At 53.2% G+C, this 14,399-nt stretch overlaps 1 protein-coding gene across 1 annotated transcript in view; it reads right to left on the bottom strand.

The window, feature by feature from the left end:
• Positions 1–13,651, bottom strand: part of LOC125240190 — a 35,108-nt gene extending 21,457 nt beyond the window's left edge. Inside the window, exon 1 of the mRNA XM_048148014.1 lies at positions 12,492–13,651. The gene's annotated coding sequence lies outside the window, so the exon portion shown is untranslated. The remainder of the gene's footprint in view (positions 1–12,491) is intronic.
• Positions 13,652–14,399: the final 748 nt, after the last annotated feature.

The following is a 14,399-nucleotide window of genomic DNA, read 5'->3' as shown; positions in this document are numbered from 1 at the left end:
AAAAAAAAACCTCCATACAAACTGGTAGGGAAATTTGACTTTGTCCCCTCTCGCCACCGTTTTTGACTTTTCCAATTTTTTTTTTTCTCATTTCTATTTTTGGCCCCCGTTCTTACCACGTGCCAAATTTGAACGCGCTCGGACCGAAAATAAAAAAAAAAATTTCAAAGTCGGCCATTTTGAAATTTTGTAAATTCCATTCGATGGACCACAGATAACTGTACAACATTAGTTCAAGCACTATTAACCTTTTCCATACCGTTACGGAGCTATGGGGATTTAAAAAAAGGACCTACATACAAATTTCAATTGGCCTTCAAAGGGCGCCATTTTGAATTTTTCAAAATTTTCTTTTTGTATACTAATCTTAGGGCGGCTGTCCACCCGTGTGCAAAATTTCAGCGCGCTGGGACCATTTTGAAAATTTTCAAAAAAAAAAGTCAGCCATTTTGTTTTTTTTTTAATGCCATTCGATGGACCTCGGGTGACTGTATAACATTTGTTTGAGCACTTTTCACTTTTTTGTAACGTTACGGAGCTATGGAAATTAAAAGAAAAACCTCCATTCAAATTTCAATTGGCCCTCAAAGGCCGCCATTTTGAATTTTTCAAAATTTTCTTTTTGAATACTAATCTTAGCGCGCCCGTCCACCCGTGTGCCAAATCTCAGCGCGCTAGGACCATTTTGAAAATTTTCAAAAAAAAAAGTCGGCCATTTTGAATTTTTTTTAAATGCAACTTTTTTCTACTCGGATACCTGTATGACATTTGGTCGAGCACCCCCCGGCTATCTCTTACGGTTTAAAAGTTGCCATACAAAATAAAAGTGGCCAGTTTTCCCACATTTGTAGCACTTTTCAATTTTTTTTTATTTCATTCGAATCGAGGCCCCTTGGAGATTCTATGACCAAAATTTGAGCTCTCTACGACAAACTTGAAAAATCGTCAAAAAAAAAAGTCGGCCATTTTGAAAAAAAAATGGCGGCGTCAAAAACTGCCCAGGGTCCTCTATGACATTTGGTCGAACACTCCCCGGCTAACTCCAGCCGTTTGGCCAGGCCGTCCGACATTTTTTTACTCGGAACCGGTAGACCGACGGTCTGATCTATCCGGGGTCGCAGGACCAAACTCTATACGACCACACCAAACACTGCCACCTTCAAATCCCCCTTCTGCCTATTTTTGGAAAAATGTCAGTCGGGTTGTAGCTTTATATTATATAGACTAGTTTTTTAAAGGTGCGCGGGGCCCGAGGGCCCCGCGGTGTTCTTTTTTTGTTTTGCTTTATTGTTTTTTTGCTTTTGCTTTTGCTTTTTGTTTTTGAGCTATGCTTATGCTTTTTGTTTTAGAGCTATGCTTATGCTTTTTGTTTTAGAGCTATGCTTTTTTGTTTTTTTGCTTTGCTTGTTTGATTAATTGCTTGGGAGCACTCTCTGCCCGCAGCTCGGCCTGCGGCCTCGCGTGCTTGGGAGCCTGTCAGACACGCTCCGGGCCTTCGGCCCTCCGCGTAGTTTCTGTGGGGGTTGTAGGGAAGTTGGAGCTTAAACACGACCCAATAGTAAAAGTGTCTTGAGAAGCTCACGACGGGCCTGCGGCCTGCGGCCTCCGGCCCGTCGTTTCGCTTCTCTAAGACACTTTTACTATTGGGTCGTGTTTAAGCTCCAACTTCCCGGTCCGCCGGCGAGCCGATCAGGGACGCTCCGGGCCTTCGGCCCTACGCGGAGCTCGGCCTTCGGCCTTCGCTCGGTTTTGAAGCTCCGCGTCGGGCCTTCGGCCCGCCGCTTCGCTTATTTAGATACTTTTTGTTATTGTTTTGTTTGGGAGCACAGTCTATACGCAGCTCGGCCTGCGGCCTTCGCGTGCTTGGGAGCACTCTGCCCGCAGCTCGGCCTGCGGCCTTCGCGTGCTTGGGAGCCTCTCAGACACGCTCCGGGCCTTCGGCCCTCCGCGTAGTTACTGTGGGGGTTGTAGGGAAGTTGGAGCTTAAACACGACCCAATAGTAAAAGTGTCTTGAGAAGCTCACGACGGGCCTGCGGCCTGCGGCCTCCGGCCCGTCGTTTCGCTTCTCTAAGACACTTTTACTATTGGGTCGTGTTTAAGCTCCAACTTCCCGGTCCGCCGGCGAGCCGATCAGGGACGCTCCGGGCCTTCGGCCCTACGCGGAGCTCGGCCTTCGGCCTTCGCTCGGTTTCGAAGCTCCGCGTCGGGCCTTCGGCCCGCCGCTTCGCTTATTTAGATACTTTTTGTTATTGTTTTGCTTGGGTGCACAGTCTGTACGCAGCTCGGCCTGCGGCCTTCGCGTGCTTGGGAGCACTCTGCCCGCAGCTCGGCCTGCGGCCTTCGCGTGCTTGGGAGCCTCTCAGACACGCTCCGGGCCTTCGGCCCTCCGCGTAGTTACTGTGGGGGTTGAGGGAAGTTGGAGCTTAAACACGACCCAATAGTAAAAGTGTCTTGAGAAGCTCACGACGGGCCTACGGCCTGCGGCCTCCGGCCCGTCGTTTCGCTTCTCTAAGACACTTTTACTATTGGGTCGTGTTTAAGCTCCAACTTCCCGGTCCGCCGGCGAGCCGATCAGGGACGCTCCGGGCCTTCGGCCCTACGCGGAGCTCGGCCTTCGGCCTTCGCTGGATTTCGAAGCTCCGCGTCGGGCCTTCGGCCCGCCGCTTCGCTTGTTAAGATACTTTTTGTCATTATTTTGCTTGGGAGCACAGTCTGTACGCAGCTCGGCCTGCGGCCTTCGCGTGCTTGGGAGCACTCTGCCCGCAGCTCGGCCTGCGGCCTTCGCGTGCTTGGGAGCCTCTCAGACACGCTCCGGGCCTTCGGCCCTCCGCGTAGTTTCTGTGGGGGTTGTAGGGAAGTTGGAGCTTAAACACGACCCAATAGTAAAAGTGTCTTGAGAAGCTCACGACGGGCCTGCGGCCTGCGGCCTCCGGCCCGTCGTTTCGCTTCTCTAAGACACTTTTACTATTGGGTCGTGTTTAAGCTCCAACTTCCCGGTCCGCCGGCGAGCCGATCAGGGACGCTCCGGGCCTTCGGCCCTACGCGGAGCTCGGCCTTCGGCCTTCGCTTGGTTTCGAAGCTCCGCGTCGGGCCTTCGGCCCGCCGCTTCGCTTATTTAGATACTTTTTTTATTGTTTTGCTTGGGAGCACAGTCTATACGCAGCTCGGCCTGCGGCCTTCGCGTGCCTGGGAGCACTCTGCCCGCAGCTCGGCCTGCGGCCTTCGCGTGCTTGGGAGCCTCTCAGACACGCTCCGGGCCTTCGGCCCTCCGCGTAGTTACTGTGGGGGTTGTAGGGAAGTTGGAGCTTAAACACGACCCAATAGTAAAAGTGTCTTGAGAAGCTCACGACGGGCCTGCGGCCTGCGGCCTCCGGCCCGTCGTTTCGCTTCTCTAAGACACTTTTACTATTGGGTCGTGTTTAAGCTCCAACTTCCCGGTCCGCCGGCGAGCCGATCAGGGACGCTCCGGGCCTTCGGCCCTACGCGGAGCTCGGCCTTCGGCCTTCGCTCGGTTTCGAAGCTCCGCGTCGGGCCTTCGGCCCGCCGCTTCGCTTATTTAGATACTTTTTGTTATTGTTTTGTTTGGGAGCACAGTCTATACGCAGCTCGGCCTGCGGCCTTCGCGTGCTTGGGAGCACTCTGCCCGCAGCTCGGCCTGCGGCCTTCGCGTGCTTGGGAGCCTCTCAGGCACGCTCCGGGCCTTCGGCCCTCCGCGTAGTTACTGTGGGGGTTGAGGGAAGTTGGAGCTTAAACACGACCCAATAGTAAAAGTGTCTTGAGAAGCTCACGACGGGCCTACGGCCTGCGGCCTCCGGCCCGTCGTTTCGCTTCTCTAAGACACTTTTACTATTGGGTCGTGTTTAAGCTCCAACTTCCCGGTCCGCCGGCGAGCCGATCAGGGACGCTCCGGGCCTTCGGCCCTACGCGGAGCTCGGCCTTCGGCCTTCGCTGGATTTCGAAGCTCCGCGTCGGGCCTTCGGCCCGCCGCTTCGCTTGTTAAGATACTTTTTGTCATTATTTTGCTTGGGAGCACAGTCTGTACGCAGCTCGGCCTGCGGCCTTCGCGTGCTTGGGAGCACTCTGCCCGCAGCTCGGCCTGCGGCCTTCGCGTGCTTGGGAGCCTCTCAGACACGCTCCGGGCCTTCGGCCCTCCGCGTAGTTTCTGTGGGGGTTGTAGGGAAGTTGGAGCTTAAACACGACCCAATAGTAAAAGTGTCTTGAGAAGCTCACGACGGGCCTGCGGCCTGCGGCCTCCGGCCCGTCGTTTCGCTTCTCTAAGACACTTTTACTATTGGGTCGTGTTTAAGCTCCAACTTCCCGGTCCGCCGGCGAGCCGATCAGGGACGCTCCGGGCCTTCGGCCCTACGCGGAGCTCGGCCTTCGGCCTTCGCTTGGTTTCGAAGCTCCGCGTCGGGCCTTCGGCCCGCCGCTTCGCTTATTTAGATACTTTTTTTATTGTTTTGCTTGGGAGCACAGTCTATACGCAGCTCGGCCTGCGGCCTTCGCGTGCCTGGGAGCACTCTGCCCGCAGCTCGGCCTGCGGCCTTCGCGTGCTTGGGAGCCTCTCAGACACGCTCCGGGCCTTCGGCCCTCCGCGTAGTTACTAAGGGGGTTGTAGGGAAGTTGGAGCTTAAACACGACCCAATAGTAAAAGTGTCTTGAGAAGCTCACGACGGGCCTGCGGCCTGCGGCCTCCGGCCCGTCGTTTCGCTTCTCTAAGACACTTTTACTATTGGGTCGTGTTTAAGCTCCAACTTCCCGGTCCGCCGGCGAGCCGATCAGGGACGCTCCGGGCCTTCGGCCCTACGCGGAGCTCGGCCTTCGGCCTTCGCTCGGTTTCGAAGCTCCGCGTCGGGCCTTCGGCCCGCCGCTTCGCTTATTTAGATACTTTTTGTTATTGTTTTGTTTGGGAGCACAGTCTATACGCAGCTCGGCCTGCGGCCTTCGCGTGCTTGGGAGCACTCTGCCCGCAGCTCGGCCTGCGGCCTTCGCGTGCTTGGGAGCCTCTCAGGCACGCTCCGGGCCTTCGGCCCTCCGCGTAGTTACTGTGGGGGTTGAGGGAAGTTGGAGCTTAAACACGACCCAATAGTAAAAGTGTCTTGAGAAGCTCACGACGGGCCTACGGCCTGCGGCCTCCGGCCCGTCGTTTCGCTTCTCTAAGACACTTTTACTATTGGGTCGTGTTTAAGCTCCAACTTCCCGGTCCGCCGGCGAGCCGATCAGGGACGCTCCGGGCCTTCGGCCCTACGCGGAGCTCGGCCTTCGGCCTTCGCTCGGTTTCGAAGCTCCGCGTCGGGCCTTCGGCCCGCCGCTACGCTTATTAAGACACTTGGGGTGAGCAGTTTGACCGCGTGGGTTCGCCCCGCGGGCCTTGCGGCCCGCCGGGCTCACGTGCCGGCCCCTCTCAGGGACGCTCCGGGCCTTCGGCCCTACGCGGAGCTCGGCCTTCGGCCTTCGCTGGGTTTCGAAGCTCCGCGTCGGGCCTACGGCCCGCCGCTTCGCTTATTTAGATACTTTTTGTTTTTGTTTTGCTTGGGAGCACTCTCTACCCGCAGCTCGGCCTGCGGCCTTCGCGTGCTTGGGAGCCTCTCCGTCACGCTCCGGGCCTTCGGCCCTCCGCGTAGTTACTGTGGGGGTTGTAGGGAAGTTGGAGGTTACACACGACCCAATAGTAAAAGTGTCTTGAGAAGCTCACGACGGGCCTGCGGCCTGCGGCCTCCGGCCCGTCGTTTCGCTTCTCTAAGACACTTTTACTATTGGGTCGTGTGTAACCTCCAACTTCCCGGACCGCCGGCGAGCCGATCAGGGACGCTCCGGGCCTTCGGCCCTACGCGGAGCTCGGCCTTCGGCCTTCGCTCGGCTCCGAAGCTCCGCCGTCGGGCCTTCGGCCCGCCGGCTACGCTTGTTTAGACACTTTTGTAAGGAAATTGTATGGGAGCACTTTCTGCCCGCGGCGAGGCCTTCGGCCTCGCCTGAAATTACTTGGATTTGGCCCGGGTGGGAGCCTAAAGTCGAGCTCCGGGCCTGCGGCCCTCCGCGGGGTCGGCCTTCGGCCTCCCACCCTGAAGCTCGCCCTTCGGGCTCGCGAAATTACTTGAAAAATTGATTTTGCCATAACGGCGGCCATCTTGGATTTTCGAAAAAAATTTTTTGACATTTGTAATCTGGGGGCCCATACCTCTCCGCATGCCAAATTTGAGCGCGCTCGGACCAACTTGAAAAAAAAAAAAAAAAAAAAAAAGTCGGCCATTTTGAATTTTTTTGATGCAACTTTTTTCTACTCGGGCTCCTGTATGACATTTGGTCGAGCACCCTATAGCTATCTCTTACGGTTTAGAAGTTGCCATACAAAAAAAAAGTGGCCAAATTTTTCGCATTTGTAGCATTTTTCAAAATTTTTTTTTATTTTTGAAATCAGGGCCCCCCAGAGATTCTTTGACCAAAATTTCAAATCTCTAGGATGAATTTGAAAAATGACCAAAAAAAAAAGTCGGCCATTTTGAAAAAAAAATGGCGGCCTCCAAAACTGCCCAGGGTCCTCTATGACATTTGGTCGAGCACCCCCCACCCAACCCCCACCGTTTGGCCGGGCTGTCCAACATTTTTTGAACCAGGAGTCGGAGACGAAAATCCATATTTTTCTGGACCTACATTTTTGACCCTCTATACATATCAGTCTTCACTTTTAACCCTCCCCCAGCCGTTTCCAAATAAAACATATCTATTAGAAATGAGTCGGGTTGCAGCTATATATAATATTAACTAGTTTTTTAAAGGTGCGCGGGGCCCGAGGGCCCCGCGGTGTTCTTTTTTTGTTTTGCTTTATTGTTTTTTTGCTTTTGCTTTTGCTTTTTGTTTTTGAGCTATGCTTATGCTTTTTGTTTTAGAGCTATGCTTATGCTTTTTGTTTTAGAGCTATGCTTTTTTGTTTTTTTGCTTTGCTTGTTTGATTAATTGCTTGGGAGCACTCTCTGCCCGCAGCTCGGCCTGCGGCCTCGCGTGCTTGGGAGCCTGTCAGACACGCTCCGGGCCTTCGGCCCTCCGCGTAGTTTCTGTGGGGTTGTAGGGAAGTTGGAGCTTAAACACGACCCAATAGTAAAAGTGTCTTGAGAAGCTCACGACGGGCCTGCGGCCTGCGGCCTCCGGCCCGTCGTTTCGCTTCTCTAAGACACTTTTACTATTGGGTCGTGTTTAAGCTCCAACTTCCCGGTCCGCCGGCGAGCCGATCAGGGACGCTCCGGGCCTTCGGCCCTACGCGGAGCTCGGCCTTCGGCCTTCGCTCGGTTTTGAAGCTCCGCGTCGGGCCTTCGGCCCGCCGCTTCGCTTATTTAGATACTTTTTGTTATTGTTTTGTTTGGGAGCACAGTCTATACGCAGCTCGGCCTGCGGCCTTCGCGTGCTTGGGAGCACTCTGCCCGCAGCTCGGCCTGCGGCCTTCGCGTGCTTGGGAGCCTCTCAGACACGCTCCGGGCCTTCGGCCCTCCGCGTAGTTACTGTGGGGGTTGTAGGGAAGTTGGAGCTTAAACACGACCCAATAGTAAAAGTGTCTTGAGAAGCTCACGACGGGCCTGCGGCCTGCGGCCTCCGGCCCGTCGTTTCGCTTCTCTAAGACACTTTTACTATTGGGTCGTGTTTAAGCTCCAACTTCCCGGTCCGCCGGCGAGCCGATCAGGGACGCTCCGGGCCTTCGGCCCTACGCGGAGCTCGGCCTTCGGCCTTCGCTCGGTTTCGAAGCTCCGCGTCGGGCCTTCGGCCCGCCGCTTCGCTTATTTAGATACTTTTTGTTATTGTTTTGCTTGGGTGCACAGTCTGTACGCAGCTCGGCCTGCGGCCTTCGCGTGCTTGGGAGCACTCTGCCCGCAGCTCGGCCTGCGGCCTTCGCGTGCTTGGGAGCCTCTCAGACACGCTCCGGGCCTTCGGCCCTCCGCGTAGTTACTGTGGGGGTTGAGGGAAGTTGGAGCTTAAACACGACCCAATAGTAAAAGTGTCTTGAGAAGCTCACGACGGGCCTACGGCCTGCGGCCTCCGGCCCGTCGTTTCGCTTCTCTAAGACACTTTTACTATTGGGTCGTGTTTAAGCTCCAACTTCCCGGTCCGCCGGCGAGCCGATCAGGGACGCTCCGGGCCTTCGGCCCTACGCGGAGCTCGGCCTTCGGCCTTCGCTGGATTTCGAAGCTCCGCGTCGGGCCTTCGGCCCGCCGCTTCGCTTGTTAAGATACTTTTTGTCATTATTTTGCTTGGGAGCACAGTCTGTACGCAGCTCGGCCTGCGGCCTTCGCGTGCTTGGGAGCACTCTGCCCGCAGCTCGGCCTGCGGCCTTCGCGTGCTTGGGAGCCTCTCAGACACGCTCCGGGCCTTCGGCCCTCCGCGTAGTTTCTGTGGGGGTTGTAGGGAAGTTGGAGCTTAAACACGACCCAATAGTAAAAGTGTCTTGAGAAGCTCACGACGGGCCTGCGGCCTGCGGCCTCCGGCCCGTCGTTTCGCTTCTCTAAGACACTTTTACTATTGGGTCGTGTTTAAGCTCCAACTTCCCGGTCCGCCGGCGAGCCGATCAGGGACGCTCCGGGCCTTCGGCCCTACGCGGAGCTCGGCCTTCGGCCTTCGCTTGGTTTCGAAGCTCCGCGTCGGGCCTTCGGCCCGCCGCTTCGCTTATTTAGATACTTTTTTATTGTTTTGCTTGGGAGCACAGTCTATACGCAGCTCGGCCTGCGGCCTTCGCGTGCCTGGGAGCACTCTGCCCGCAGCTCGGCCTGCGGCCTTCGCGTGCTTGGGAGCCTCTCAGACACGCTCCGGGCCTTCGGCCCTCCGCGTAGTTACTGTGGGGGTTGTAGGGAAGTTGGAGCTTAAACACGACCCAATAGTAAAAGTGTCTTGAGAAGCTCACGACGGGCCTGCGGCCTGCGGCCTCCGGCCCGTCGTTTCGCTTCTCTAAGACACTTTTACTATTGGGTCGTGTTTAAGCTCCAACTTCCCGGTCCGCCGGCGAGCCGATCAGGGACGCTCCGGGCCTTCGGCCCTACGCGGAGCTCGGCCTTCGGCCTTCGCTCGGTTTCGAAGCTCCGCGTCGGGCCTTCGGCCCGCCGCTTCGCTTATTTAGATACTTTTTGTTATTGTTTTGTTTGGGAGCACAGTCTATACGCAGCTCGGCCTGCGGCCTTCGCGTGCTTGGGAGCACTCTGCCCGCAGCTCGGCCTGCGGCCTTCGCGTGCTTGGGAGCCTCTCAGGCACGCTCCGGGCCTTCGGCCCTCCGCGTAGTTACTGTGGGGGTTGAGGGAAGTTGGAGCTTAAACACGACCCAATAGTAAAAGTGTCTTGAGAAGCTCACGACGGGCCTACGGCCTGCGGCCTCCGGCCCGTCGTTTCGCTTCTCTAAGACACTTTTACTATTGGGTCGTGTTTAAGCTCCAACTTCCCGGTCCGCCGGCGAGCCGATCAGGGACGCTCCGGGCCTTCGGCCCTACGCGGAGCTCGGCCTTCGGCCTTCGCTGGATTTCGAAGCTCCGCGTCGGGCCTTCGGCCCGCCGCTTCGCTTGTTAAGATACTTTTTGTCATTATTTTGCTTGGGAGCACAGTCTGTACGCAGCTCGGCCTGCGGCCTTCGCGTGCTTGGGAGCACTCTGCCCGCAGCTCGGCCTGCGGCCTTCGCGTGCTTGGGAGCCTCTCAGACACGCTCCGGGCCTTCGGCCCTCCGCGTAGTTTCTGTGGGGGTTGTAGGGAAGTTGGAGCTTAAACACGACCCAATAGTAAAAGTGTCTTGAGAAGCTCACGACGGGCCTGCGGCCTGCGGCCTCCGGCCCGTCGTTTCGCTTCTCTAAGACACTTTTACTATTGGGTCGTGTTTAAGCTCCAACTTCCCGGTCCGCCGGCGAGCCGATCAGGGACGCTCCGGGCCTTCGGCCCTACGCGGAGCTCGGCCTTCGGCCTTCGCTTGGTTTCGAAGCTCCGCGTCGGGCCTTCGGCCCGCCGCTTCGCTTATTTAGATACTTTTTTTATTGTTTTGCTTGGGAGCACAGTCTATACGCAGCTCGGCCTGCGGCCTTCGCGTGCCTGGGAGCACTCTGCCCGCAGCTCGGCCTGCGGCCTTCGCGTGCTTGGGAGCCTCTCAGACACGCTCCGGGCCTTCGGCCCTCCGCGTAGTTACTGTGGGGGTTGTAGGGAAGTTGGAGCTTAAACACGACCCAATAGTAAAAGTGTCTTGAGAAGCTCACGACGGGCCTGCGGCCTGCGGCCTCCGGCCCGTCGTTTCGCTTCTCTAAGACACTTTTACTATTGGGTCGTGTTTAAGCTCCAACTTCCCGGTCCGCCGGCGAGCCGATCAGGGACGCTCCGGGCCTTCGGCCCTACGCGGAGCTCGGCCTTCGGCCTTCGCTCGGTTTCGAAGCTCCGCGTCGGGCCTTCGGCCCGCCGCTTCGCTTATTTAGATACTTTTTGTTATTGTTTTGTTTGGGAGCACAGTCTATACGCAGCTCGGCCTGCGGCCTTCGCGTGCTTGGGAGCACTCTGCCCGCAGCTCGGCCTGCGGCCTTCGCGTGCTTGGGAGCCTCTCAGGCACGCTCCGGGCCTTCGGCCCTCCGCGTAGTTACTGTGGGGGTTGAGGGAAGTTGGAGCTTAAACACGACCCAATAGTAAAAGTGTCTTGAGAAGCTCACGACGGGCCTACGGCCTGCGGCCTCCGGCCCGTCGTTTCGCTTCTCTAAGACACTTTTACTATTGGGTCGTGTTTAAGCTCCAACTTCCCGGTCCGCCGGCGAGCCGATCAGGGACGCTCCGGGCCTTCGGCCCTACGCGGAGCTCGGCCTTCGGCCTTCGCTCGGCTCCGAAGCTCCGCGTCGGGCCTTCGGCCCGCCGCTACGCTTATTAAGACACTTGAGGTTAGCAGTTTGACCGCGTGGGTTCGCCCCGCGGGCCTAGCGGCCCGCCGGGCTCACGTGCCGGCCCCTCTCAGGGACGCTCCGGGCCTTCGGCCCTACGCGGAGCTCGGCCTTCGGCCTTCGCTGGGTTTCGAAGCTCCGCGTCGGGCCTTCGGCCCGCCGCGTCGCTTTTTAGACACTTTGATAATTATTTTGTTTGGGAGCACTGTCTATCCGCAGCTCGGCCTGCGGCCTTCGCGTGCTTGGGAGCCTCTCCGTCACGCTCCGGGCCTTCGGCCCTCCGCGTAGTTACTGTGGGGGTTGTAGGGAAGTTGGAGGTTACACACGACCCAATAGTAAAAGTGTCTTGAGAAGCTCACGACGGGCCTGCGGCCTGCGGCCTCCGGCCCGTCGTTTCGCTTCTCTAAGACACTTTTACTATTGGGTCGTGTGTAACCTCCAACTTCCCGGACCGCCGGCGAGCCGATCAGGGACGCTCCGGGCCTTCGGCCCTACGCGGAGCTCGGCCTTCGGCCTTCGCTCGGCTCCGAAGCTCCGCCGTCGGGCCTTCGGCCCGCCGGCTACGCTTGTTTAGACACTTTTGTAAGGAAATTGTATGGGAGCACTTTCTGCCCGCAGCGAGGCCTTCGGCCTCGCCTGAAATTACTTGGGTTTGGCCCGGGTGGGATCCTAAAGTCGAGCTCCGGGCCTGCGGCCCTCCGCGGGTCGGCCTTCGGCCTCCCACCTGAAGCTCGCCCTTCGGGCTCGCGAAATTACTTGGAAAATTGATTTTGCCATAACGGCGGCCATCTTGGATTTTTGAAAAAAAATTTTTGACATTTGTAATCTGGGGGCCCATACCTCTCCGCATGCCAAATTTCAGCGCGCTCGGACCAACTTGAAAAAAAAAAAAAAAAAGTCGGCCATTTTGAATTTTTTTTGATGCAACTTTTTTCTACTCGGGCTCCTGTATGACATTTGGTCGAGCACCCTATAGCTATCTCTTACCGTTTAAGAGTTGCCATACAAAAAAAAAGTGGCCAAATTTTCCGCATTTGTAGCATTTTTCAAAATTTTTTTTTATCATTCGAATCTAGACCCTAGAGAGATTCTATGACCAAAATTTCAGGTCGCTAGGATGAATTTGAAAAATGACCAAAAAAAAAAGACGGCCATTTTGAAAAAAAATGGCGGCCTCCAAAACTGCCCAGGGTCCTCTATGACATTTGGTCGAGCACCCCCCACCTAACCCCCACCGTTTGGCCAGGCCGTCCAACATTTTTTGACCCAGGAGTCGGAGACGAAAATCCATATTTTTCCGGACCACGCATCGACCAGCTCTATACAACCCCACATCGACCCCCCACCTAACCCCCCCCGTTTCCAAATAAAACATCTCTATTAGAAATCAGTCGGGTTGCAGCTATATATAATATTAATACTTCAATATATTCTTGGTATTACTATAATAACAATTGTTCATGTTGTAAATACATAGGTTGTGTACCTTAGTGACCCATGGTCATAAAACTATTTTCTATACAGGTGGTGGCATATAATCCGGTGGAAGCTATCAGCTGTGCTGAGAGCTTATGGGCGAGAGAGCCACCGAGGTCATATCTTCAGCTCAAGGTATGAACTTCTTGCTGTAGCCAATGTGACTACAAATGTAGACGAAAACGAAATTTACAGACTCACCTGATGATTCATACTGACGAGATCGTATCCAATGTGACTACAGGTGTAAAAGAAATTCCGATTTACGGAGGCACCTGTTGACTTATGGAGAAGAGAAGCCTTTAAGTTGTAGCCACGGTGACTATAAGTGTAGAAGAAAAGACCGGTTAATCGGCTTTAATTCGGCTTCATGTATGTCTACTATGTGTATTTTAGCTTCCAGTCCAGAAGAATATTACAGTTTATGGCCACACCTGGTGAAAAACTTCTCAAGTTTCTAAAGACGTAATATGAAAATTGTATTCATCACATACATTTTCCATTTAGCAAGAAGGTGTTTTAAAATCATTCTTGATAATGAAGTAAAGATTAGTAAGTACTGTGATCAATTGGGAATAACATAACATCCTCAGTAAAAATACAAATTGGTGATATTTTTTGCAAGTGTTGACTGATGAATGATGATATGGTTGTATTCATTTTGTTTTTCTGAAGAAACCAATGTAAATTATCAACCTGCCTAAATTTTTGATATGTAAAATGTTATATCGTCATAACTTTCAAAAAAATCTTTTATCAATGTAATAATCAACCTGCCTAAATTTTTGATATGCAAAATGTTATATCGTCATAACTTTCAAAAAAATCTTTTATCTTCTTGTGTCAATTTAATGACAAATTTAATGTAGTAACTATGTATGGACTGCGTATGGAGTTACTGCGTTTTAACTTTGAGTAGGAAAGTGATGTACGAGATTTTTTCAAAGGACTGACGATATGTAAATGTTACAGTTATATGTACCCAATAGTCTTTATGTTTAGGTATTTACATAAATTGAAACATAATATACCCTAAAAGGACTCCTTATGCCAGTTGAGGGTAAATTAAAACATTACACGACCAAATAAGACGGTTAAAGACAGTCACTCAGTGACAGATCCCATCCTGGTTTTTGTATTTACTTAGTTCGTTAACTGACAAATGTTGTACTACCCTAAACTGTGCGAATTATTCGTTTACTTTTTTTTAAATACCTAAAAGTACAGAGTATAATAGCCAAGAGCTCAGGTAGCAACTGTAGCATACAATCATTTAAGCATGTTTCTAAATAAAACATTTGTTTAATAATAGTCTTTTCAATGTCATTTACCTTCAACGGAAGCCTCATCTCTATTAATGTGTGCCGAAGTGACACTGTGTTAATGTAACGGACTTTACGGTAACTTAGTCGAACGAGCGAAGCGAAGTTGTTCAATTCAACTTGACATGACTGGCGAAACATAGCGATACTTATTTTATACATTTAAGACAAATACATACCTATTTAATTTAGCATTATTATGGAGTTATTTTTTCAAAAGTACTCCTTTCGAAAGAAGTCTAATTGACATTTGGCTTTGTTCATTTTAGTGACACCCTTAGAAAAAAAAAGCTGCAGAATTTTGTCTTATTCGCTCATAGCTAAAAGTAATAGTGTTGTCTAAGATACATTTCACAAAGCTCTTATTTTAGCCTGGTTTCCATGATAGTAAGAGAGCGCGCACACGGACAACTTTTGGCAACGACTTTTTTGTCGCGACCTTTGTATGAAAGTGCGCACACGAAGCGACGCAACTTTTCATACAAATACGAAAGTCGCCGAGAAACTTTGTCGCCCGTGGGCGCGCACCGTAAAGTTGCTTTTGTTTGTATTTTTTTAAAACAGCAACTCTGGATGTCATATCATCGATTGTCATCTGTCAGTGTGACTGTCACTTTAACGAATTTTGGTAAATGTTAACAGCGAAATCTATAAATAATAATGAATAACACCATAAAAATTTGTAAAGTAAGTGCTGTAAATAAATTAGAAATAATAAAAAAGAAACCA

The sequence above is a fragment of the Leguminivora glycinivorella genome, chromosome 27 (genome assembly GCF_023078275.1).
Source record: "Leguminivora glycinivorella isolate SPB_JAAS2020 chromosome 27, LegGlyc_1.1, whole genome shotgun sequence".
Taxonomy (NCBI): domain Eukaryota; kingdom Metazoa; phylum Arthropoda; class Insecta; order Lepidoptera; family Tortricidae; genus Leguminivora; species Leguminivora glycinivorella.
The sequence above is the reverse complement of the archived record's forward strand: the minus strand, read 5'-3'. Positions and strand labels throughout refer to the sequence as shown.